Source organism: Neoarius graeffei, chromosome 7 (assembly GCF_027579695.1).
Source record: "Neoarius graeffei isolate fNeoGra1 chromosome 7, fNeoGra1.pri, whole genome shotgun sequence".
NCBI classification, from domain to species: domain Eukaryota; kingdom Metazoa; phylum Chordata; class Actinopteri; order Siluriformes; family Ariidae; genus Neoarius; species Neoarius graeffei.
The window spans coordinates 57,673,409-57,698,525 of record NC_083575.1 but is presented as its reverse complement, the minus strand read 5'-3'; positions in this window follow the sequence as shown (position 1 = coordinate 57,698,525).

The following is a 25,117-nucleotide window of genomic DNA, read 5'->3' as shown; positions in this document are numbered from 1 at the left end:
CCTGCTGCTCAGCCCGTGCTCCGGCGTTCGGGAACGAGGCATGGCGGCCGGCGCCACCGGCCCTCTCGCCGTGATGAATGCAGGGCCGTGCATCACGCACTGCGCCTGTCAGGCAGCGTAATTAAAATTTTAGACTTACAGCCGTGGGGGGGGGGGGGGGGGGGGGGACGGGGGGGGGGGTGTAGCACAAGGAGCAGTAAACAATCAACACACAAACACGGCCACTGCTCAGAGACATCTTTACAATTAGACCACTCACTCTGTATGTCTCAGGAGCAAAGACACACACACACACACACACACACAGAGAGAGAGAGAGAGAGAGAGAGAGAGAGAGACTTAAAAATATATCCAACAAACGACTTAAAATAGCCTGCACTGAAAGTTGAAAGTGTGCAAACTGCAGAAATTAAGATCTGCTAAAAGTAAACTTGTGAGTGCTTCTTGAAGTCTCACTTAAAAAGTCATTTTTGCCATCACTGTACCAGTTATAAAGCTGTTACGGTTCACCTCCACTCACTTACAACACTTTCTAACCTACTGCAAAGAAATACATTCATTTAACCCAAGAAGCCATTCATAGTGATGGCCATAATTAGGATTAGGCATCAAACGAAGAAAAAATAAAAGGCTGAACACCCCCCGTATGTCTTACTATGCACACCAGATTTACAGTAGACATCGGGTCCTTTGACATTTCCTGAATTAGGCCTCATAGTTAATATGTGGAATTACACCTTGTGCAGAGTCATTTGGGATCATGTGAGCGACTCCCTATAGCTCCTGTCATTAACTCTATAACAGCTGCTGTTAAATGCACTAAATTGTAATATAATGAGCATGTGAATTGCAGGCAATTACAGAGTTAAATTGAATAAATCCTTAGAGCAATAAAGTGTCCTTTTCCTTTAACATCAAGCCTAATTGATGCATATTCGTACATGCATTCTGTTCACAGGGATAAGATAGCACATAACAATGATGCTAAGTCAAGGAAGTAATTTTGACATGCTTGTCACAGTGTAGAGATTTAGTAGATATTGATCTATCAGTGATCTTATTATTGCTTATTGGAGGTGTATGTTGATATATATATATATTTCTATCCACATTCACTGGATATGAGCAATCGCGCACTTTGGTTAGCTACTCTACTACTAGGCTATCAGCTCATATACCATGAGTAGAGAAAAACAAAATGGAGGAGCGTGTTGCTGAACCAACCGAGGACGAAATAAAACCTCTACTCGAAAACAAAACCCCAAAAAATACAAAAAAAGCAACAAAATATGGAATGAAGGTATTTGATGGGAAGAACGTATCTTTTTTATTTTTCAAGAATTATTATTATTATCGCATTTTTCACAAATTGCTGCTGTCATTTCACCGGTTTGTTTAGATTCTAAGCGGAAATTATTTTGTCGGATGTTTTGTATAAAGTTTTTATTTATCGAATTTGCAAAAAAAATAAAATAAAAGTGCTCTGTTTCTCAAAATCCAGTGAATGTGGATAGAATAAAACATTTATTCCACTCAATATCATCGTACATGGCTTATAGCCAACTCGGCGCTACACGCCTTATTGGCTATCAGCTCATGTACAACTCAATTTCGTGGAATAACACACACGCACATATATATATATATATATATATATATATATATATATATATATATATATATATATATATATATCACTCATATTTTTCATACGAACTACATCTGGGACATGGAGTAACTTTTTTTTTTGTTTGTGAATGTGTCTATATAATAAAAAGAAAATCACATGTTGGCTTGAAGATACTGTATGAAGTTTATCTTCTTTCATTGAAAAACACATATTTTTCATACAAAATACATTGCGGATCTGAGTGACATATTTCCCGATATTTCATGCCGATGACGTCACTCCCAGTGTTTTCCCACTGACTGGACACACATTGTTAAAATGGCACATCAGTTCAAAGTTAAAATTCTTTTGATGAGCTCATCAAAAGAATATATCGCTCCGTTCACTCATGAAATATGCCTTCATCACTCAAAGATAAACTTCATATCTTCGCACTACCGTGTAATACCCTCTATATCTAACTTTTTTTGCACTGGCTAAATACATTTGCAAATTAGTTATTAAAAACATACGATATATATCATGTATTTCTTTACTTTCTATATTCAAACACCACGCAGCAAATTCATCATTGTTAAATTACGTATTATTACATATTGTTATTTAGCATACTTATATATTATCTAGATTAGCATATAGCATATTTATTTTTGTATACCTCAGGTACACGTCTCATACATGTCAACCTATACGGAATGTCCGTATTTTATATGGATTTGATTCAATAAACATAGTATACGGGCGTATAAATAAAGTTATACGGATTCTTTAAAAAAACTTCCATATTTATTTAGAGCTATAATCAATTCCCACGATGATAAAAGAGCGCATAACATTTACAAACGTACTGTACACCACAGACAGCCAGTAAAGAGTCTTATGAAATCATGCGTTATCTTGTGGTAGCGAGACTTCATTCCACTTTTGATCATGCGCACACCGCATTGCGAGAATCCCGCCAACTGTGAAGTCATAGACATATAAACATAGCGTCTATGTTTATATGTCTATGACTTCACAGTTGGCGGGATTCTCGCAATGCGGTGTGCGCATGATCAAAAGTGGAATGAAGTCTCGCTACCACAAGATAACGCACGATTTCATAAGACTCTTTACTGGCTGTCTGTGGTGTACAGTACGTTTGTAAATGTTATGCGCTCTTTTATCATCGTGGGAATTGATTATAGCTCTAAATAAATATGGAAGTTTTTTTAAAGAATCCGTATAACTTTATTTACGCCTTCTGCGTAGAATCATACGTCATCCTCGCCGCCATATTGGATGTGGCAAAGTGGAGATTCTTCAACCGTCTCTGGTATAGCATCTAGACAGTAGCCGAGAATAAAGATGCCTCATTCATGTGCTGCGTTTAACTGTACCAACAGGTTTACCGTCCAAACGAGATCACATGGGATTACCTTTCACAGGTGAGACTGGAAAAATACTTTTCATTGTATTTGGTCATTATAACTTAATTTTACGAACAGATTTTCCTGACTTTGTGGCTAATATGAAGTCTCGTGCATAATAGCCGCTCGGTGAAACCTGTCTCCAAACAACGAAGTATTTCCTTCGTAACTACGCTGATAACACTTTGTGTTTTTGTCAAACATTGGAGCTTTGTATTCATTCTGAAGGTTTATTGTTATTAATATTGAATAAAAAGTAACTGGGATATATCATTGTTAATTATCATTCAAATTTTAGTTAAATTATTTTAATTTGCATCTTATACGGATTTTATAAGGGAAATACAGATTTTGGAGGTTGGTTATGCAGGTTTGATTGACCAAAGGTTGACATGTATGATGCCTTTTCTTGTGCCTTGGATACTATACCTGCTTCATTTCATTGTAGCAGCACACACAGTGAGTGAGGGAGTTAGTGAGTAAGTGAGAGAGAGAGAGAGAGAGAGAGAGAGAGAGAGAGGCTTGTACGCTGTGGCGGGGCATGCTTGTTGTAAGGGAGGAATTGTGTTAGGCATGTAATGGGGGGTGTTGTGCACCTGAAGGCACATGTCAACACGGGATCCCAGGAGCTGGCAGCAGCCAAGGGCCTCAGCTCAACACATCTGCTCTGCTTATTTCCAGTGGGCAAACTGCACATGCGCACACTGACACACACACACACACACACACACACACACACACACACACACACACACACACCTCCTGCCCAGATATACCACTCACCACACAATCTGTATGACAAATAGCACTTTCTAATGATTGTCTTGTTAGCATCTACGTCAGACAAATGTCTAAAGTTTAAATGCTGGCTACACCGTACCCTGTGTGTAATGTGTTTCCGAATGCAGGAAATGTTCAGTAGTTTGTTAAAGTGCCCTGTTAATGTGCATGTAGTCAGCGTCTGCTTGGTTGCAGTTCTTTCTTCAGCACCTGAAAAGCCCGGCACACAGCAATTATGCATGCAAGGAGTCAGAAAACCTCATGTGCAGCGCATTCACACCAGCGTACAGACAGCATTTAACACAGCATGAGAGCTCACACGCGAGCCTCAACACCATCCATTACTGCACTCATCCGCGTGATCCACGTCGCAAGACAGCTGTGAGTTCCTCCCTGCTTTTGCCTTGTTTTGCTCATCAAATGCAGCTCTTCTCGTTCAATGTCACTCCGAATCCATTGCACACGCGCGTGGACCTGCCCAGGGCCTGCTGCAGCCACGTAATAATTGGGCTGTATTTTATGGTTTGTGTATTTTAAGATTGTGAGAAATGGCTCCACTGAATAAATCATTCATACATTTAGAGTGATTACCGGAGCGGGAAGTGGGAAGCTGGATCGCCCAAGATAGATTACCCATAATGCATTTCAAGAAGGCAACTAATTAGCAGAAGAAAGGTCAAGTAAAACCAGAAAGTGATTAGAGAGAGGAGAGAAAAAGGAGAGAGTGGCAGAATGAGAGAGTGCCAGGGAGAGAGAAAGAGCATGCTCACATACATTTAGTCACTTTTGGAAGGATGCCAAATGTCTTTTTTTCCGCCACTGTAACTGAAAGCGCTTGCTTCAATATTTAATGAAATGCTTATGTTGCGGCACCTGGACACATCCGCAGCTACACTGAACTGTTGCCTCCCAAGTGGGTCATTACTGTAGCCATTTGCAAAGGGCGCGGGCCTCTCTCTGCCCGCAATGATGCCAGGCTTCAGGAATCTGCTGCAAAACAGCAGGGGACAGTGGGAGGGAGGCGGTGCTACTGCTCACCTACAGGGAGGACAGAGTGCAGGGTGAAAAACAAGCTGCAGAAAAGAAAAAAAAACCTACAGCACAACACCATAACCTAGGCATACCGTAAGCTACTCCCACAGAGGCCTGCGATTGCAGCGCCTGCAGCCAGACCCCTGCTAGCGGGGACATCCGGAGCCTGCAATCCTTTCTCCAGAAGGTCTGTTTGATGCAGAGTTTTTTTATTTTTTGCATCTTAGACCTTCATTTTCATTTCACAAACCCCCCCCACACACACACACCCTCCACTCCCTGTTAATGATTGAATGCATCAATACCATCAGCCATCAACGGGGAGCAGATGTCCTGTGTTAGCGCACGTTTCTCCAGGGCTGCAAGTGGCGCTTTAAAAAGCATTAGTGTGTGGAGTCCTGGCTGGCTCGCTCACTATGGCCTGCCACACGCTTCCACACACAGGTAATCCCAGGGCCTAATGGAATTTAATTACTCCAACCACATTAATCATGCCTACAGTGGAGCACCCACTATTTTATCATCGCTCTAAGGGGTTATTAGTACAAATACACTGTCAAACTGCATTATGCGGCCAGCATTTTAGGTGCCATCCCTCACACATTTATTAAAATCTATATCAATATCTATCAGCAGGCACTTTCTTCAAATGTGCATTAAGGCTTGTGAGAAAGTTTCCTGCCAGCAGGTGACTGTGGCCTGTGAAAGTTTCAGTTCATTAACTTTTTTTCCTGCCACTTCTGCCCATCACCAGCGCGATTGATGGGACGAGACTGGCAAGGACAGCCATGGCAGAGCTTAAAGACAACACTCTGAAATGCATTAGCACAGAGGAGTCCAGAGCATTAGTCAGTACATGCCATTAGAGATGATATAAAGGTGAACAGTTTTTCCGGTTGCCATTTAACTCTGCCAAAGTAGCACAGGTAATGTTTCACAGATAGAAGTTAAAAACCACAGCAATGGCTTGGTATCTCTTATGAAGCAGTCATTTACTTTTTTTTTTCTTTTCCCAGGAATTTTACTGAAATATGAAGTGCAAATTACAGGCAGAAAAATACCATGTGATGCGTCATTAATCCATTAAATGTTTCAGATTACGGCGCAGTATGAATTCAGCTGAGAGGGATCGTATTCACACTTCTGTATTGCCCTTCCATATGAACCGCTGTAAATTTACACACCAAACACATGTCCATTCCAAGAGAGCAAGAACGATGACATTTATAACTTGAACAACTTTATATTCATCCCTAAAGTCACTAACCTAAGAACCAGGTGTCGGTTTGTTCTGTTTTAATTATTATTTCAAGCCATGAAATGAAAATCAGTAAGTGGGTTCTCGGGTCCCTCGTTATCCTGGTGCACATATTTTATAGTAAAATAAAACGGTGCAATAATAAAGTGTGGAATTTGAGCCCTGCTGCTCTGGATACTCAAAGGTCAGGGAAATTAATTTTACAGGAAATAATGGAAGGGGAAAAAAGAAAGAAGTAAAGCCACAATAAAAGGTGTGTAATAGGAAACATTTCAAGCAGCAGGTATTTCACTTTTCATCCTGTCGCATGTAATCTTCATTTCCAGTGAACACGGGGTTTACCTGCACAGCAGTCAGGTTTTAGATTTTAGCTTATCGGAAATAGATATTAGAACATTGCTTTAGATACAGAGTTTTGCTTCTTAAATGAACCAACAGCAGTCTTTGAAGTGATTTTTTCCCCCCAAGGCTTTAATTTATGATCACTGCTTTGACTTGTAAGAAGTTGTGTTCGGTAATTCCGTACATTTTACTAAAGTAGATTTAACATAAAACATTCTCAAAAGACACCAATAAGGATTCAAATCAATCTTTCTGGTTTCTGGGCAAGTATGTACGATGTACTGTACCAAAGCACAAAAGATTATTGAGCTTGACATAAAATCTGACTGCATTCAAAACGGCGTAGACGTAACCAAAAAAACAAGCATCAATGCAAAGGCCTTCAGCTCTGCTTTGATCTGGATACAGCTATCAATATGAACAAATACTGTAATCTGGATCTGAAGCCTAGTTAGCCATCTTGCAATCAGTAAACACTGAGCCAGGCTTCGCCGATGGCATGTGCAGAAATAAGATGGGTACTTTTAACAGAAGTGTATGAGGAAAAAGACATGAAGAGTCAAGCTCAAGGCTATAGAACTGAGATTATTGGTGCATGTATGAGGGAGTGTGTTGGGTGGGTGGAGGGTGACAAACATAGTTGGGCTGTTGCACAAGCAGAGGATTCTGCATGTGAGAATGTGAGGAACTGTGAGTGGTGGAACCCTCTGGATCTCTGCCACTCATCTGGCCACCTTCCTAACCAGGGCAGAAAATCAAACAAGTAGGAAAGAATTAAATAAAAGCGAGAAGAAAAATGATTTCTTATAAATAGCCCAGTTGGCCAGAAGGCATAGGAAATGAGAGCAGTGAGACGCAGGAGACGAGTCTGAGCTTGACACGGGTCTTAAAATCGAGAGGGGGCGGAATCAGGGACCTACTGCGCAAAATGGCTCCAACCAAAGTGAGGATTAGTGTTTCTGCTTCCATGGCCAAGATTCTCCAGAACAACTAATCACCAAGTTCTCTCCTGTTTTTTTCTTCCTCCTCCCCTCTCTCTCTCTCTCTCTCTCTCTCTCTCTCTCCTTGTCTCCGCCTCTTTTAAAGTATCATTTCACCCCTCTCAGTCATTATGGCTAAAATTAAGCAGGGAATGTTCTGCCAGCGTCGATTAGACCCATCTCTGGCTCGGAGCTCGTGTGTTGGGTGTTGTGTCAGTTAGTGCCGAGCAGCAAATTCGCTCACCGGCATCAACGCAGGCAGGCGGGTAAAAAAGTGGGCACATCTGTGCCATGCTGTCTCACTCTCCTCTTCCTACTTACACTGGTGAGGGGAGAAAAAAAAAACGTATTGATGAGGTGGAGAACAAATAACCAGCAGCCATTAGAAGTAGAGAAAGACTCACTACACAAAAGCACACAGGCTGCTTTGTGTGAACGTGGTAACAGATGCCTAGCACTTCGGCTGACTGCAACGCAAGTCGAGTTATAAATATCAAATGAAAATTGGTGCGCACACAAACATAAGACAATTAGAAACACTGCGGGGGAAACCAACTCATGTTTACAACCTTAAAAATGTTGTACTAATAAAAATGAGTCTGAATGTATTCGAAGCAAAAGAGCAGATTTCTGTATCAGTGATGGTGTGTACTAAACAATTAGCTTAGAAACACTGGAAACACACAGCTCTTTGTTGTTGCTATTTACAACAACACAAAATGTCTGGATCAGCAAATCTCCGCAACAAATATTCACACTGTAACCCAGTTATGGGGGGGGGGGGGGGGGGACAGTGAAGAAAGAAAAACAAGTTTGGAATGGGTTATTGCAGGGAAGCATTAAAGTTGAGCAGTTTGCATTCATAAACAGATCAGGGGATAAACACACACAGTGCAACACACTTAATGCAACATTTAGCAAAACAAGAATAGCATCTAGCACGCACACACACACACACACACACACACACACACACACACACACACACACACAGAGTACTGTGCAAAAATCTTAGGCACCCTATTTTTTTTTTTTATTACAAACTTTTTTATGCCTTCCACATTAACATATTAGTCCAAAATCATTTTAGATTTCCGAACATTAGCTTTTCACAGCACAAAATTAAATGTTACAGAAACAAATGTTTGTATGTCAGTAAAGAAAGCAGCATTTTATCTAAGAGACACTTTTCACATAAAAGAACGGAATGAAGGCTGTTGGATTTTGCTGTAAAAATAAGAAGCAAGTGTGACAAAGTGTCCAGAAAAACTGTGGCTGGTTCTGTAAGATGCTCAGTAAAACTTAATAGATAATTTCTTTTTAAAGTGTACAAATTGTACTTGAACCTAATATTTTTTAAAGCAAAGGGTTGTTTCACACCAAATATTGACTTTGTTTCGTTTATTACTGTTTACTGCTCTTTATAGTATTTTTTAATGTAGAAATATTTCATTTCCTTCTATTTGAAGGCCTCTTTGCTCTACAGCATTTATTTGCATGTGCCTAAGACTTTTGCACAGTAGTGTGTGTGTGCGCGCACGCACACACACACACACACACACACACACAGATGTACTATATATTTTATTTATGTCTCCAGCAATGGAAAAAAAAATTAAGAGACCATTTTGAATGTTGACCACTATTAAAAGTGGTCTCTTAGCTTTTTCCAAAGCTGTATATATAAACGAAAGCACAGAACTCTACATCAACCTCTCTCCAACACGGAGAGCAGAGAGTCAAATGAATCAGACCACACTCACAAATGACTGGCAAATATGCAAGTAATTTACCGTTAAATTCTGTAACAGGAAAGCCTAATTGTACAGCATGTCCAGCCTAATTGAATTGTGCTACATTGTGCACTGCTGTTATGGAAGTAAAAGTGACAGGAGTGATCCCAGATTAAGAGCCGGGTGAGGGAGAGTCAAAAACATATAGATAGATAGATAGATAGATAGATAGATAGATAGATAGATAGATAGATAGATAGATAGATAGATAGATAGATAGATAGATAGATAGATAGATTTGTTGTACAGAAATCAGGAAAATATGGTTACTATCATCCAAAGAAAATGGATCTGAGTTGAGCAATTTGTTTTGTCTCAACTGTATTATTATTATTATTAGTAGTAGTAGTAATAATAATAATAATAATAATAATAATACGGTACTAATAATAGCAATAATAGAATTTACTGTGAAGGAGAAAAAGTTCTAGTTCAGTTAGCTTCATGGTTGCGTGTCTGAGGAGGCCTCCCTCTATCGGCTATTCACTGAAGTGCACTAGATCCTCTAACGCTCACTGATCCTGCAACAACTTCTACCAAAATAAGACCACCATCTCGGTAAGAGGTACGTTTAACACACACACACACACACACATACACACACACACGTTTGTCTCACTATCCTTGTGAGGACCTTCCACTGACATAATTATAATTGCAGTTAACTAATGCTGTGCCTGCACCTAAACCTAACCCTAACATCAGTAATGAAAAGGAAACTTTTGGCTCTTTTGTTTTTTTTTTAATCACAACAACAGCAGTTTCCTAGTGGGGACCATCCAAATGTTCCCACAAGGTTGAAATTGTCAGGTTTTACCATCCTTGTGGGGACATTTCGTCCTCAGTAGTATTTAACATGCACACGCACACACGATTGTCTCACTATCCTTGTGAGGACCTTCCATTGACATAATTATAATTGCAGTTAGTTAATGCTGTGCCTGCACCTAAACCTAACCCTAACATCAGTAATGAAAAGGAAACTTTTTGACTCTTGTATTTTTAAATAAATAAATAAATAAAAACAGCAGTTTCCTAGTGGGGACCATCCAAAGTCCCCACAAGGTTGAAATTGTCAGATTTTATTATCCTTTTGGGGACATTTCATCCTCGGTAGTATTTAAACACACACACACACACACACACACACACACACACACACACACACACACACACACATGATTGTCTCACTATCCTTGTGAGGACCTTCCATTGACATAATTATAACTGCAGTTAGTTAATCCTGTGCCTAAACCTAAACCTAACATCAGTAATGAAAAGGAAACTTTTTAACTCTTGTATTTTTAAATAAATAAATAAATAAAACAGCAGTTTCCTTGTGGGGACCATCCAAAGTCCCCACAAGGTTGAAATTGTCAGATTTTATTATCCTTGTGGGGACATTTCATCCTCGGTAGTATTTAAACACACACACACACACACACACACACACACACACACACACACACACACACACACACACATGATTGTCTCACTATCCTTGTGAGGACCTTCCATTGACATAATTATTATTGCAGTTAGTTAATGCTATGCCTGCACCTAAACCTAACCCTAAGCCTAACATCAGTAACGAAAAGGAAACTTTTGGCTCTTTTATTTATTTATTTATTTATTTATTTATTAAACACAACAGTAATTTCCTAGAGGGGACCATTCAAATAACCACACAAGGTTGAAATTGTCAGATTTTGCTATCCTTGTGGAGACATTTCATCCTCAGTAGTATTTAAACACACACACACACACACACACTCACACTCACACACACACGTGTTTCCCTTACTATCCTTGTGGACCTTCCACTGACAAAATTATTAAAGCAGCTTATTAATGCAATACCAATACCTAAATCAAACCCTAAACACAGCAATCGAAAAGAAACCTACTGTATTGGGAGTTTTGGTAAAAGCAAATACAGTTTTCCTCATGGGGATTAGCCAAATGTCCCCAAAGCTGTAAGATGTTCCTATCCTTGTGCAGACATCTGGTCTCCACCAAGACATACAAACGTGTACACACACACACACATACACACACACTGAAAAATCCACCTGAGAATGTCTGGACTAATTCAGCACATCTTTATGATTGTATCTATCTCCCCGGTTTTCATGCAGCGATATAAGCAATACAGAAATGCAGCACTTTTATGACTTTCTGCTTATAATCCTCAGCTGTGAAGATGATTTCTCATTTATGAAGATGGTTTACAATTCAAATTATTAAGACTATTCTTAAGCCTATTCCCTGCCAATCAGTGAAGTGATTTTAAACTGAAACTGTTTTTTCTTTCCTCGCAACACATTATAATATTATCATCAGGATCTCTGGGAGCAGCATGATGAGTGAAGATGTCTGTTCTCCAGGAGACAGGTGCTTTTAATGTCCCCTTTGTTTTTATTTGGCTGCCACCAGGGCAAGGTCCTTTCATAGACACCTTGACTGCGGAGAACTTTCTTCCAGCACGCGAGATCTCACACTTGTGACAATAGCCTCCTTTGTTGCCAAGCGTGCAGACCTGCTTTGAACCTCAGACTGACGGCACAGACGAGCTGTTCCAAGTGCAAATGTAAATTATTGTTACTTACACGTTTAACCTGCCATCTACAAGATCGCTCGGGCAAGCAGAGGAATTCTGCAGTCATGTTGCCCTCTTTTGGTTGGTATGTGCAACTGCAGCTGGTTAGGAGGGCTTTTTTTTTTCCTAGCAAGAATTTCAAAAGCTGGCAATTGTGTGAGAACAATAATATTCTTGTAATAAATATACACTAAACATACACCGTTGCTTTGCTTTTTTTTATATAAATACACCACAAATCTCAAGGGCAGTGTGGAAATGCAATCCCAGTGCAATAAATTCAGCAGGGAAAAGAAAATGATGCATGTCCTAAAAATTAAGCTAAGCGGATAAATCAGCAAAAAAAAAATGCAAGAGAATTTGACACATACAGAGAAGTAGAATCAACACTGCTGAAATTACACATTAGTGAAAGAGAGCATCACGTTCCAAAAAGCAGTACAATTATAGCTGGCTTATCAAGATGACCTGAACCTTTTGACAGCTGCTTCTCGACTGGTCTCAGCTCCTTGATAAAGCAATCATATTGTGTGGAATATTCCCCTCTCTCTCTCACTCCCCTCCTGTACCCATGCTTTCCCTTTGTTATTTCATACTCACTCTCTCTCACTCACTCTCTCTCTCTCTCTCTCTTGCTCGCTCTCTCTCTCTCTCCCTCTCCCTCGCTCTGTCTCTCGCTCCTCCTCAGACCTGCGGGTCACTCCAGCAGGAACAGGAAGTAGCCGTCCTCCATTGCAGAGCTCACCTCTCCGTCGGTCCCTCTCGGAGCCCTCGCTGCTTTGATTTCCCCCTTCTTCTGCAACGAGAACACACAAAGCCTGGCAATGTAACTCGCACTGTACATCCCTTTTCAGCCTCCACACCTATCTGCTTTGCTTTCTCTTTTTTCTCCTTTTTTTTCTCCTCTCGGAGCTCGGCGAAGAGAAGAGGTGGGTAGTTTATTCAGTAATCTCCAGAATGACTGTTCTAAATAAAGATGCTCTTCAAATTCCATTATATGTCTAATGGTCTATCACTGAGGGAGCACTACAGATCTGATTTAGGCTGGGAACAATGCGGAAAGGAAAAGGAGGGGAGAGAAAGACAAAGCTTTCTTGGGTGACAGGTTTCACTGGTGAGAATTATGCTCTCATATTTCATGCTGGTTGGGAAAAAAAAAGACTTTCTGAAAAGGCCTGGGCTGTATAACAGGCAACAACAAATTATAGCAAATATCATCTCCACAATAAACCCAATTAAGCAAATCTTCATCTTCATAGCACCTTGGAGTGAAATCAATACTGCCTATGCAGCATATTCTTAATCTGCAAAGTGTAATAATTACTTGTGTTATTAATCTCGTCTTAATATGAGCGTAATGTGATGGGTTTTCGGCTTGGTCGAAAATAAGCAAAAATAATACAATCACAGCTGCATTTCTCTGAAAAATCGATTCGAAGAGACAAGCAGACTCCAATTTCTATATGAATTTACAAAGCTCTCATACCATCGCACAACAACAACAACATTCTTCTCCACTCATCTGACCGGCATATAAATACATAAATGGCGTCACAGGCTTTTTTTTTTTTCTTTCTCCACAGAACAATATGGATTTTTATTTCCTTGCAAACAATTTTAATAAAAAGGTATTGATGGGCTATTGATTGGTTGGCCCACGGGCACTGCTCATAGCTCATAGAGCCAGTTCACTGCGATCATTATGTCCTGAACTCTTGCATTCCTTTTCGCACTGTTGGTCAATACAAGCTGCATACGCTTCAGGCCTTTTTACTGCATCACTATACTGTTTTTTCTTTCATCCCTGCCCAAAAAAATCAAACTCCATCATCAAGAAGTGCAGCAGGCTTCACCGCTCACTGCTCACAACACTACCCAGTACAGTACACTGGACTTAGTTTAAGGTCATGAGATTTATAAGAAAGAGGATGTTTTGCGTCTTGTGTACTGGAACACAACTGCTGTAGTGAAGCTAATCATGCATTAAAGATGTGATGGTGAGGACAAAGCATCATTCAAGAATCCCCAACATGTCTCCAACACTGAACATGCTTTATAAGATTATTTATCTTTCTGTCACTTTGTAAAATCTTTATTCCTGTGAACATATCTTTTAAATGTGAGAGCCTCTGGAGTAATGGCAATAAAAGGTTGGAGGGAGATCAATGCAGAACGCATTACTCTGCACCGCAGAAGCTTGGCTTTAATAATCAAAAAATTGATCCATTAAGTTGAACCTAATTCTTTGACAAAATGACAGAGTCGCTGAGTTTCTACATGTGGTTACATGAAGAATAGCAATATCTCTCTGCCACTCATATGAAGACCATATTGAAGATGAAATGGCCTCATTAATCAATAAACATTTCTTTATCTCTGCTTTACTTCATGCTGCCTTAAAGGTGCTATTTTACACTAAACAGAGGTTTACTGCTTTTGTTTGTGTGTGTGTGTGTGTGTGTGTGTGTGTGTGTGTGTGTGTGTGTGTGTGTGTGTGTGTGTGTGTAGGACATGCAGCATGGAATAATAATAACTGGAAAATGCAAAAACAAGTTGTGAATTGTGATTTGCAATCCACATCACCACCAAATTAAGATTGGCTGCTTAAAAGAAATAAAATTATATATATATATATATATCTTCGAGTGGACGGCACAGTGGTGTAGTGGTTAGTGCTGTCGCCTCACAACAAGAAGGTCCAGGTTCGAGCCCCGTGGCTGGCAAGGGCCTTTCTGTGCGGAGTTTGCATGTTCTCCCCGTGTCCGCGTGGGTTTCCTCCGGGTGCTCCGGTTTCCCCCACAGTCCAAAGACATGCAGGTTAGGTTAACTGGTGACTCTAAATTGACCGTAGGTGTGAATGTGAGTGTGAATGGTTGTCTGTGTCTATGTGTCAGCCCTGTGATGACCTGGCGACTTGTCCAGGGTGTACCCCGCCTTTCGCCCGTAGTCAGCTGGGATAGGCTCCAGCTTGCCTGCGACCCTGTAGAACAGGATAAAGTGGCTACAGATAATGAGATGAGATGAGATATCTTCGAGTGGTGAATATTTTCACGAGTGAGTAAAACAAACGAGTAAAAATATTTTCAACACGAAAAGATAAACTTCATATCTTTGCACCATTGTGTAATGTTTGTTTGTCGCATCTCATCTCATTATCTGTAGCCGCTTTATCCTGTTCTACAGGGTCGCAGGCAAGCTGGAGCCTATCCCAGCTGACTATGGGCGAAAGGCTGGGTACACCCTGGACAAGTCGCCAGGTCATCACAGGGCTGATGTTTGTTTGTTTATTTATTTATTGTATAGACAGATCCACAAAAAATGCATAAGTTAATCAAAAGAATTTTGAACCGGTTTGCCATTTTGACAACGTGCCTCTGGTCAGCGGGAAAACACTGGGAGTAACATCACCGAAGTGAAATATCAGAAAATATGATACATACAGGACACTTTTTCAATGGAATAAAAACGTGTCCTATTCCCTTCTAGTGGGTTTCATTAATTTGGTTTGATAGCATGCAATATTGTTAGCATATCGCTTATCCTATGTGGATTATGTCACTCTACCTAATGGAGAATGAGCGTTGAATATGGTTTACGATATTCCATGGTTGTCAAGACAACATGATGTCATACCTCGGAAACATAAAACTTCTGCACTAGTGAGCAACTGTGACAATTTGTAAACAAACATGGCCGCTAGGTTTGCTTCATTAAATACGGAAGATTTTGAGAGAATTTTGAAAAAGAAAGACGTGTTGAACACCCAAAAGGAATGTCAAGTCAAGTCAAGTTTATTTGTATAGGGCTTTTAACAATAAACATTGTCGCAAAGCAGCTTTACAGAATTTGAACAACTTAAAATATGAGCTAATTTTATCCCTAATCTATCCCTAATGAGCACGGCTGTGGCAACGGTGGCAAGGAAAAACTCCCTCAGACGACATGAGGAAGAAACCTCAAGAGGAACCAAACTCAAAAGGGAACCCATCCTCATTTGGGCAACAACAGACAACATGACTATAGCATTAACAGTCCCAACATAAAGTCAGCTTCATAGATGCTATAAACCCCCCACCGACGGAAACCCGAGTACAAAACTGTTCACGACCACTGCAGTCTCAAAGTCAGCAAGTCAACTGCAGTACCCAGCCACAAAAGCACCACTGCAAGAGTCCAGAGTGTCCTCCAGGCGTGACCCCCAACTGTCCACATGGGGCCGCCCTACACAGTAGCAATGCGATGAGACTCCAACCAGACACAGGGCACTAGGATGGATCAGGCAGGTCCAAGGAGCTCATCTCATCTCCCATCTCATTATCTGTAGCCGCTTTATCCTGTCCTACAGGGTCACAGGCAAGCTGGAGCCTATCCCAGCTGACTATGGGCAAAAGGCGGGGTACACCCTGGACAAGTCGCCAAGTCATCACAGGGCTGACACATAGACACAGACAACCATTCACGCTCACATTCGCACCTACGGTCAATTTAGAGTCACCAGTTAACCTAACCTGCATGTCTTTGGACTGTGGGGGAAACCGGAGCACCCGGAGGAAACCCACGCGGACACGGGGAGAACATGCAAACTCCGCACAGAAAGGCCCTCACCGGCCACAGGGCTCGAACCCGGACCTTCTTGCTGTGAGGCAACAGCGCTAACCACTACACCACCGTGCCGCCAGTCCGAGGAGCTGTGTATGTATAATAATAATAATGGCTTTTTTTCATGGTATATCAGATATATTCCATTCAGCTAGCATGATACTGAACTCGTCTTTGACTTATTCAGTATCACGCTAGCTGAATGGAATACATCTGATATACCATGAAAAAAAGCCAACCAATATTATTTAAACATATCACTTATATCTGTGATGTATTTTGAAAAAAATGCGACTTTTTCAACACAAGAAGATAAACTTCATATCTTCAAGCCAACGTGTGATTTTCTTTTTATTATAAGACACATTCACAAACAAAAAGGGCCCAAATTCATTAAAACAATTTGATTTCCTCATGAGTGACATATAGAGATTTAGGTCACGGTTTTAGTTCTCCATGTCCCGGATGTAGCTCGTATGAATAATACAGGTGGCGTATTTCCCAGTAAAACACTCGTGTCCATAGAATACACACACACACACACACACACACAGCAATCTCTAAAAATCATAATCAAGAGCAACGACTGATACATAACAAGAACTCACTCTTCACAATATAATGAGATGAAGTGCACTTTGAGGCTGCCCTGTGCAGTCTTTAATCAGCTCTTATTATCATCTATGGCTAATAAATCAATTAGAAAATGTACTTCATGTAATTAATAAAATCAACATACCTTTGATCTTTGTCAGGTCTTTGTTTCTGACAGATAAAGGTGTGCTTGTAATTGCATGTGCTTTTGTGATAATCATATGATACGACATGACATGAAATATGACATATGATATATGATATGATAGATGTAAATGTGTCCAAAAATTTCGATGAAACAAATTCATTTTCAGCTCAGCTCATTTCACAAATACTCCTGGCTAGCAAAATACTACAGAATAGACAACATTTGTTTTCTTTTTGAAGAATTTCTAACAGTGATGCAGTATTTATTTACAGACTTTCTTACAGTATCGAGTGGCTGTGTGTCAGTATAAAGCTGAGTGAGTAGGATATCATAAGCAACGGAAATTGGTCAGTGATCTGCGTGGGTTTCTTCTCAGTTCTCAGGTTTCCTCCCACCTCCCAAAAACATGCCAGTCTGCATTGGCTCAGGTGTGTGTGTGTGTGTGTGTGTTTTATATACTACTGATGACCAAATGTCCCCACAAGGATAGTAAAATCTGACAATTTCGACCTTGTGGGGACATTTGGATGGTCCCCACAAGGAAATTGCTGCTGTTGTGTTTTTAAACAAAAATTTAAAAATAAATCAATAAATAAAAGAGCCAAAAAGTTTCCTTTTCATTACTGAGGTTAAGGTTAGGTTTAGGTGCAGGCAAGGTCCTCACAAGGATAGTGAGAAAAACGTGTGTGTGTGTGTGTGTGTGTGTGTGTGTGTGTGTCTTATATGAGCCATTCCACTGAATCGGTGCCATTTCCGTCCCTAGAAAATTATATGTACAGGTAGTCGTCGACTTACGACCTATGCGACTTACAACCGATCGACTTTACGACTGTCTGGTTATGACTGGCAAATGTTTCCCAGCTGAGCATATGACAGTTTCCGCCCCAGCTCCCAGCAGCGCCTCTCGCTGCAAACAACAGTTTCCGCCCCAGATCCAGGCACATGCGCAGTCTCTCTCGTGCTCCCTCGCGCACTCCGTCATACAGTTTCCGCCCCAGCTCCTGGTTTATGAAACGAGCAAATGCTCCCGCCAGCCCGAGCGCTGCAACAGCTGATGATGATGTAGACGACCCACAGCCAAGCACCAGTGATGCCAGTGGTGACTAAATTTTGTATTTTGCTATGTTTTACATTTGTATTTTAGTATGTTTCAAACTAAAATTTTTCTATTTTTCACACCTGTATTTCATATTTTTTGTTTTGCACATATTAAACGAATTGTACTGTACGCAGTGTAGTATGCAGTGTTTGACTTAAACCAAATAATGAGCCAAGGTAATGAAATAAGAAAATGTTGATAAAATAAGACTTTAAGATGATTACAATATCATTACACATCACAATATACTTACGTTCATTTAACATAGGCTGACTTACGACCAGATCGGTTTACGACCGGTCAGTCGTAACCAAACGCAGTCGTAAGTCGACGACTACCTGTATAAATGCACATAAAAATGTACTTTAAAATACATTTCCTTATTACGCAGAATGTCCTGCACATTGATCTGATTTCAAATTGAAGATATATAATTGTAAGGATTAATAAAAACTACCTAAAACACTGAAAAATAGCATGTGTTACCTGTCCCCGCACTCTAACTTTATACTTAACTATGAAATATTATGATTAAAATCCTTCAGAAACAGTATTTCTTTTGCACTGCTGTGTGACTCCATATCCTACCGTATCCATGGTTTAAATATATTTTTTTCATAAGAAATCCACAATATCTTAGTTAAAATATACATTTTAGTCATGTCCCTGGGTTTTCACTCAGTCCTGTTACCCAAACATATTACCCCATCTGACAAATTTGGAACATTCCATAAATCACATGCTCAACAGGAAGTTACATCAGTTGTGTCTTCTGAAGGCCATGGGAAGACCAAAAGTTAGTTCTCTCATTTACTTTTCTGTATATTTGATGATTTTTTAACTTTGACTGATAAGGTCAATGTCAACATACTGTCCTGTTACTTACATTATTTCTTAGATGATATTTGTTTATTTTAAAAATACAGATTTTTGGTAAATCACTAGAATGTGCTAAGTGTGGTCATGCTATTAGCGATGACGCCATGTGGCTTAATTCCATGTATTAGCTAATCCTAGGCTAAAAACTCAGTCCTGTTACTTTCAGAGTTTTGGTAACAGGACTGAAAAAAATGCAGCCATCTTTGATTTCCAAACCTTGTAACGTAGCCTGAGGTTGACCAATACACATTTTGAATAGTTAAATATGTGTGTTATTATAATCAGTGTTGAAAAGATATAACAAATTAAGTTTAATTTGGGAGTGGTACAACAAGCAAATGGCACCCATTCGGTGGAATGTCCCATATACTACTGAGGATGAAATGTCCCCACAAGGATAATAAAATCTGACAATTTCAAGCTTGTGGGGACATTTGGATGGTCCCCACAAGGAAACTGCTGTTGTTGTGTTTTAAAAAAGAAAAAAAGACCCCAAAAGTTTCCTTTTCATTTCTGAGATTAAGGTTAGGTTTAGGTTTAGGTGCAGGCACAGCATTAATTAACTGTAATACTAATTATGTCAATGGAAGGTCCTCACAAGGATAGTGAGACAAACATGTGTGTGTGTGTGTGTAGTGCACTGTGATGGACTGGCGTCCCATCCAGACTGTATCCTCATCTCACACGCAGTGTTCCTGGGACAGGCTCGGCATGCTGACCAGGATAAAGTGATTACAGAAGATGAACGAATGAATGAAACCTAAATGGAGGCGCCAGAAAAGAAGAAGACAATAAATCTTGGCTCGTGTGTGAACCCTGATGGAAATTGACTTTTTGAACAAATAATATTTGTAGTGTATTCTCTGAAAATGCATAATGTGAGCAGGAAAGTGAGAAAAATGGAAGAATTTCTTCTGCAACATTAGAAAAGTACTGACAGCAACAGCAATATCTTAGAAGAGGGGATCATGCCGTATAATTTATTGCGATATCAATATTGTATCGCCGTATTGACCCAGCCATACTATAGATTACACAAAACTTATGCCCTGAAAAGGAGGAAGCTTGAGAAAATGAAATAAAACCAAGTCTGTGTGAGTGTGATGAGCTGCTTTTGGAGTGTTTGTTTCTGCTACACTCAACAGAAGCACACGGCCCTTCTGCAGATAAGCAAGAGGAGCCGAATCACAATCAGATTTACTGGCCAAGTAAGATATCACTTACAAGGAATGTGAGTTGGCAGTTTCTCACTTTGGCACACACAATTTAACAATGTTTTGATCAAAAATTAAGGGCCATGGGGTAAAAAAGAGTTAGTTCAATAAATATATATTAAATAGTTGAGGGATTGGAGCTGAAAAGGGAAACAATGAAAGCTTCATCTGGCACAAAGACCTGTACAACCACCAGATGTCTGTTTCAGGCACGACAGTGTTGAGAAACACACACACACACACACACACTCTATGTGCTGTATCCTTGAGTTGCAGCTATAACTCAACACTGTGCTATTGATCCTCAAGCCTTTGGCCATCTACCCAAACCTTGGCCCTTTCTGATATTTACCCTATGAGATGTTCGCCCTGCCCACAAGACATAGGGGGTAAAAAGTCAATTATATACAACTTGCTTGCTTTCCCCTCAGGGATGGAATCCACACGCTCTAATCCGATCAATCCGTGTTCGACAGGAAGCTGGGTTCAGTGATATCTCGTAGGTCCTGTAATCCAGGCTAAGTCTTCACACCACCTGCTTTCATTCGGAGGAAAGCGTTCGGTCTGGTGCGTGACACAGAAAATTTGCCACGTTTGTACTTTCACACCCACTGACATGAGTGCCAATGTGGTAACAGCTGAGCGTAACAGGGTGAAATGCAGTTACTTGTCTCCTGTGACACACAGTCCTGTAAAGCTGCTGCGTGTCAGTGACTCTTGTGTAAAGCGCTATATACATACAATTGAATTGAAACCGTGGCACGGTGGTGTAGTGGTTAGCACTGTCGCCTTACAGCAAGAAGGTTCTGGGTTCAAGCCCAGTGGCCGACGAGGGCCTTTCTGTGTGGAGTTTGTATGTTCTCCCCGTGTCTGCATGGGTTTCCGCCGGGTGCTCCGTTTTCTCCCACAGTCCAAAGACATGCAGGTTAGGCTAATTGGTGGCTCTAAATTGACCATAGGTGTGAATGTGAGCGTGAATAGTTGTTTGTCTCTGTGTATCAGCCCTGTGATGACCTGAAGACTTGTCCAGGGTGTACCCCGCCTCTCACCCATAGTCAGCTGGGATAGGCTCCAGCTTGCCTGCGACCCTGCACAGGATAAGCAGTTACGGATAATGGATGGATGAATTGAAACCCGCTGGGATGAATTCCTTAGAAGTGTTCAACAATTTGCTACAGCTTATACACATTTTCAGAATGTATTTTCAAATTTTGATCATATTTTGAAGTTAAAAAAAAACCCTCATTTTATACGTGTGTTTGTAATTTTAGATACTTTGCAGTCTTATAAGACATTGTGAAATATGGTCTAGATCATATGGTCATTAAAACTGTGTCACTGTGTTATTACCATGTTATTATTACCATATAGCGCAAAATACAGTTGGATTTATATTACTATATCAGTGTAAATATTTATTAGGTATGAATTTCCTTCAGTACAATTAAGATTTTTAAGAAAAAAGTTTATTTCTAAATTTGACTGCACTTTCCATCATTGCACATTGTTGCCATTTTGCAACAATTTACCAACTAGCCCCGTTTAAAAAAAAAATCAAATAGAACAATTTCAATTTTTCCCTTATTTAAGCCATATTAAGTAATAATACATTAAAATGCTTTAATGTCCAGGGATTAATTCATGCAGTAGAGGGCTAGCAAGAGAAAACAAACCTGTTCACTAATTATCAGTGGATGTCCTACTGACCCAGGTCATCGATTGGATTTTAAAATGTCTCACCTTTATCTCACTTATCAACAAAATTAAAAATATGAATGAAGAAAAGTATGAGCCCTGTGATGACCTGGCGACTTGTCCGGGGTGTACTCCACCTTTCACTCATAGTCAGCTGGGATAGGCTCCAGCTTGCCTGCGACCCTGCGCAGGATAAGCGGTTACGGATAATGCATGGATGGATGGATGGATGGATGGATGGATGAAAAGTATGAAAATAGACACACAGAAGGTATGCTTCTGATCATGAGAGGGGTGTTGTTTGATACATTGGGTTCAGAATGCAGTGTCAGATGCTAGGGCATTGGTCTATTTTTTTCTGTTATTTTGTCCTTTAAAAACTGTCAAAAGGTTAGGGACCTAATAATTATATCAATGACATGAACATAATATGATGATAATAATAATGAATAATGTGAGCCACAAGCTGTTGAGCCTCAGCACATGCTGTCAATGATGGGGAACGAGGAGAACGGCCTGGGACACATTTACGTCCTCTGACATATTGTGCTTCATGTACAGTGCCAATGGCTCCATAAAAAAGGGCTGAATCCAGGACCATAGCCAAATTTCTGACATGCATGGCATCTCTGGTCAGCCCTGAACTAGGTTTGATCCATTTCATTCCATCATTACGTGATGCATTCAAACCACATGAAGAAAAAAAAAAAGAATGTTCAGATATTCACTGTACAGGATTACACACACAGCCAATAACAGTGTAATGTCAGTAGTTCTGTATATAACGATATAGTAGAATATCAACCTTCTGTTATATAGAAAACTGCAAACATAATATGATAAAGTTTCTACTGCATGAGCTAAACAAGGAAAAAACTGATCCATCTCTTCAACCCAGGTAATAAACAATAACAGCTGAAAAGAGTTCCATGAATATAAAACTCAATTATACATCCGCAATACAGTGCTTTCTTTTAAGAAATAAGTTAAACTACAGTTGGTGCACTCTGACATGAACAATGGTCCCCTATTCGTATTCACATGCACACAGAGAGAGAGAGAGAGAGAGAGAGAGAGAGAGAGAGAGAGACATGATAAACCGGCACCCCTGCTCTTCTCTCACTTCAAAGGAATCTCTTAGAGAGAGAGAGAGAGAGAGAGAGAGAGAGGAGGAGGGAAAAATGCAGGGAGCAAGACCCACACGACGTAGTTCCAGCCAATTGCATTCCAGAGAAGTGACCATGGCTGGCGATAAACAAGACACAATAGATCACTCTGCTCAAATGCTATAAACAAACGCTAGACGTCAGAACCGAAGAAGAGCGCAGAGAATAGAAATAGTGCACACTATTCAGAAAAGGATAACTGCATAAACCTTTAACTCCAAAATGCCATTTGACTTACACCGTGCACAGCTGTAACAATCTGCATGTCAGGGTGAGGGAAGCATTGCTGAGTGATCCAGGCTTACCCTCACAAAACCAGAGCCCAAGTCGCCTTAAATTGTTCCCCGCTGCAGCAAACAAAAAAGGCATTTAACACTCACCCGTCACGCAGGGACCGAAATCTCTCAACCATTCTGGCACTACATCAGCACAAGCCCACATATCCCTCCACTGATATGTAAACAGCCCACTAAGATTTCTTTGTTTGGATTTGGAAGCCGGGTAGGTTTGCCTTTGCTGCAGCTGCTTTTACAGCTTTGAAGCAGGTGGATGACAAAACATCAATCTCTCCAGGCACAATGTGTAGCATACACGGCTGACACACTCCTCGCAAGCAACAGCATATACAACAGCACTCTCTTCACTGCTTGCCTATAGAGATAATTAGACATAGTATATAGCTTTAACACTGCCAGGAGATTTAAACGCATTTGCAAATAAAGGACAAAGGGATTCGAGGTTCCCAGCAATTGCAAAAGGAAAAAAAAAAAGATTAGAATGAATATCAGAAATTTACGCGGAGTAGACTGCATGTTGTAATTGTTCTAATGCTGTATGCTGTAATGTGGACATCAGTTGTGCAGTCCAGTCCAATTAGCTGGTGTATTGTCAATAAACACTGCAATTAAAATTGGATTGATTTAAAAGGAAAAAGAAGAAAGAAAGGTGGCATAAAAACTAATGTATGCATAGATACGTTTAAAAATGTTTTTTATAAAAAAAAAAATTCGAGACACTTCAGTAATGTGTATATCTTCAGTAATGTTTCTCCTCTGTGTCACAGGTATACTGTCATTATAATTATTTGAATTCAAACAAACCAGTTAAACAAACAACAGTACAACTAAGATAGACATACACATCAAATCTAACTCATTAAAACACGCACCCATACAGCCGGTTCACCCTTCCCAGAATCCAATTCGTTGTTTTTATTTTGAAAGAATGTGACAGCTACCTGTTAGCTCTCTGTGCAGCAAAACCTCTGCAAATTCATTGTTAGTGATCCCTTTGAAACCGGTCTCGAGCTTTTTTGTCAATGTGTCATAAGGGGAAGCTGTGAACACAGTATACCTTGTCTTTTCTTTCCTTCGTGGCTGTCCATGAGATGGCTAAAGCCGGTTCTGGTCCATTACAAAGAAGTAACCATATGAAAATGGAGCAGATCAGGCAATAGAATTTAAAATATAGATGCTTTGACAAAATATATTCAATTTCATGTAACAGTTAAAGGGCAGCCATGGCTTGAAGGTTAAAGAAGCAGCCTTGGGCCCAAAGGGTCGCTGGTTTGATTCTCAGAACTGGTAGGAAAAATGTGAGGGGAGTTGAGTGAATGAACAGCACTTCCCTTCCCTCTGTATCATAACTTCATAGCTAAAGTGTCCTTGACCAAGGCACCTAAGCCTCAACTGCTCCCTGGGCACTGTAGCATAGCTGCCCACTACATGCACATGCATGTGTGCGTGCATGCGCGCACACTTGTTTCTCACTTGTGTGTGCATGTGTGTGTTCACTGCTTCAGATGGGTTAAATGCAGAGGTTAGATTTGAGTGTACATGTGACAAAAATAAAGGTTTCTTCTTATTATCTTAAGATTTATGGCCGAGATTGTTGCAGATTG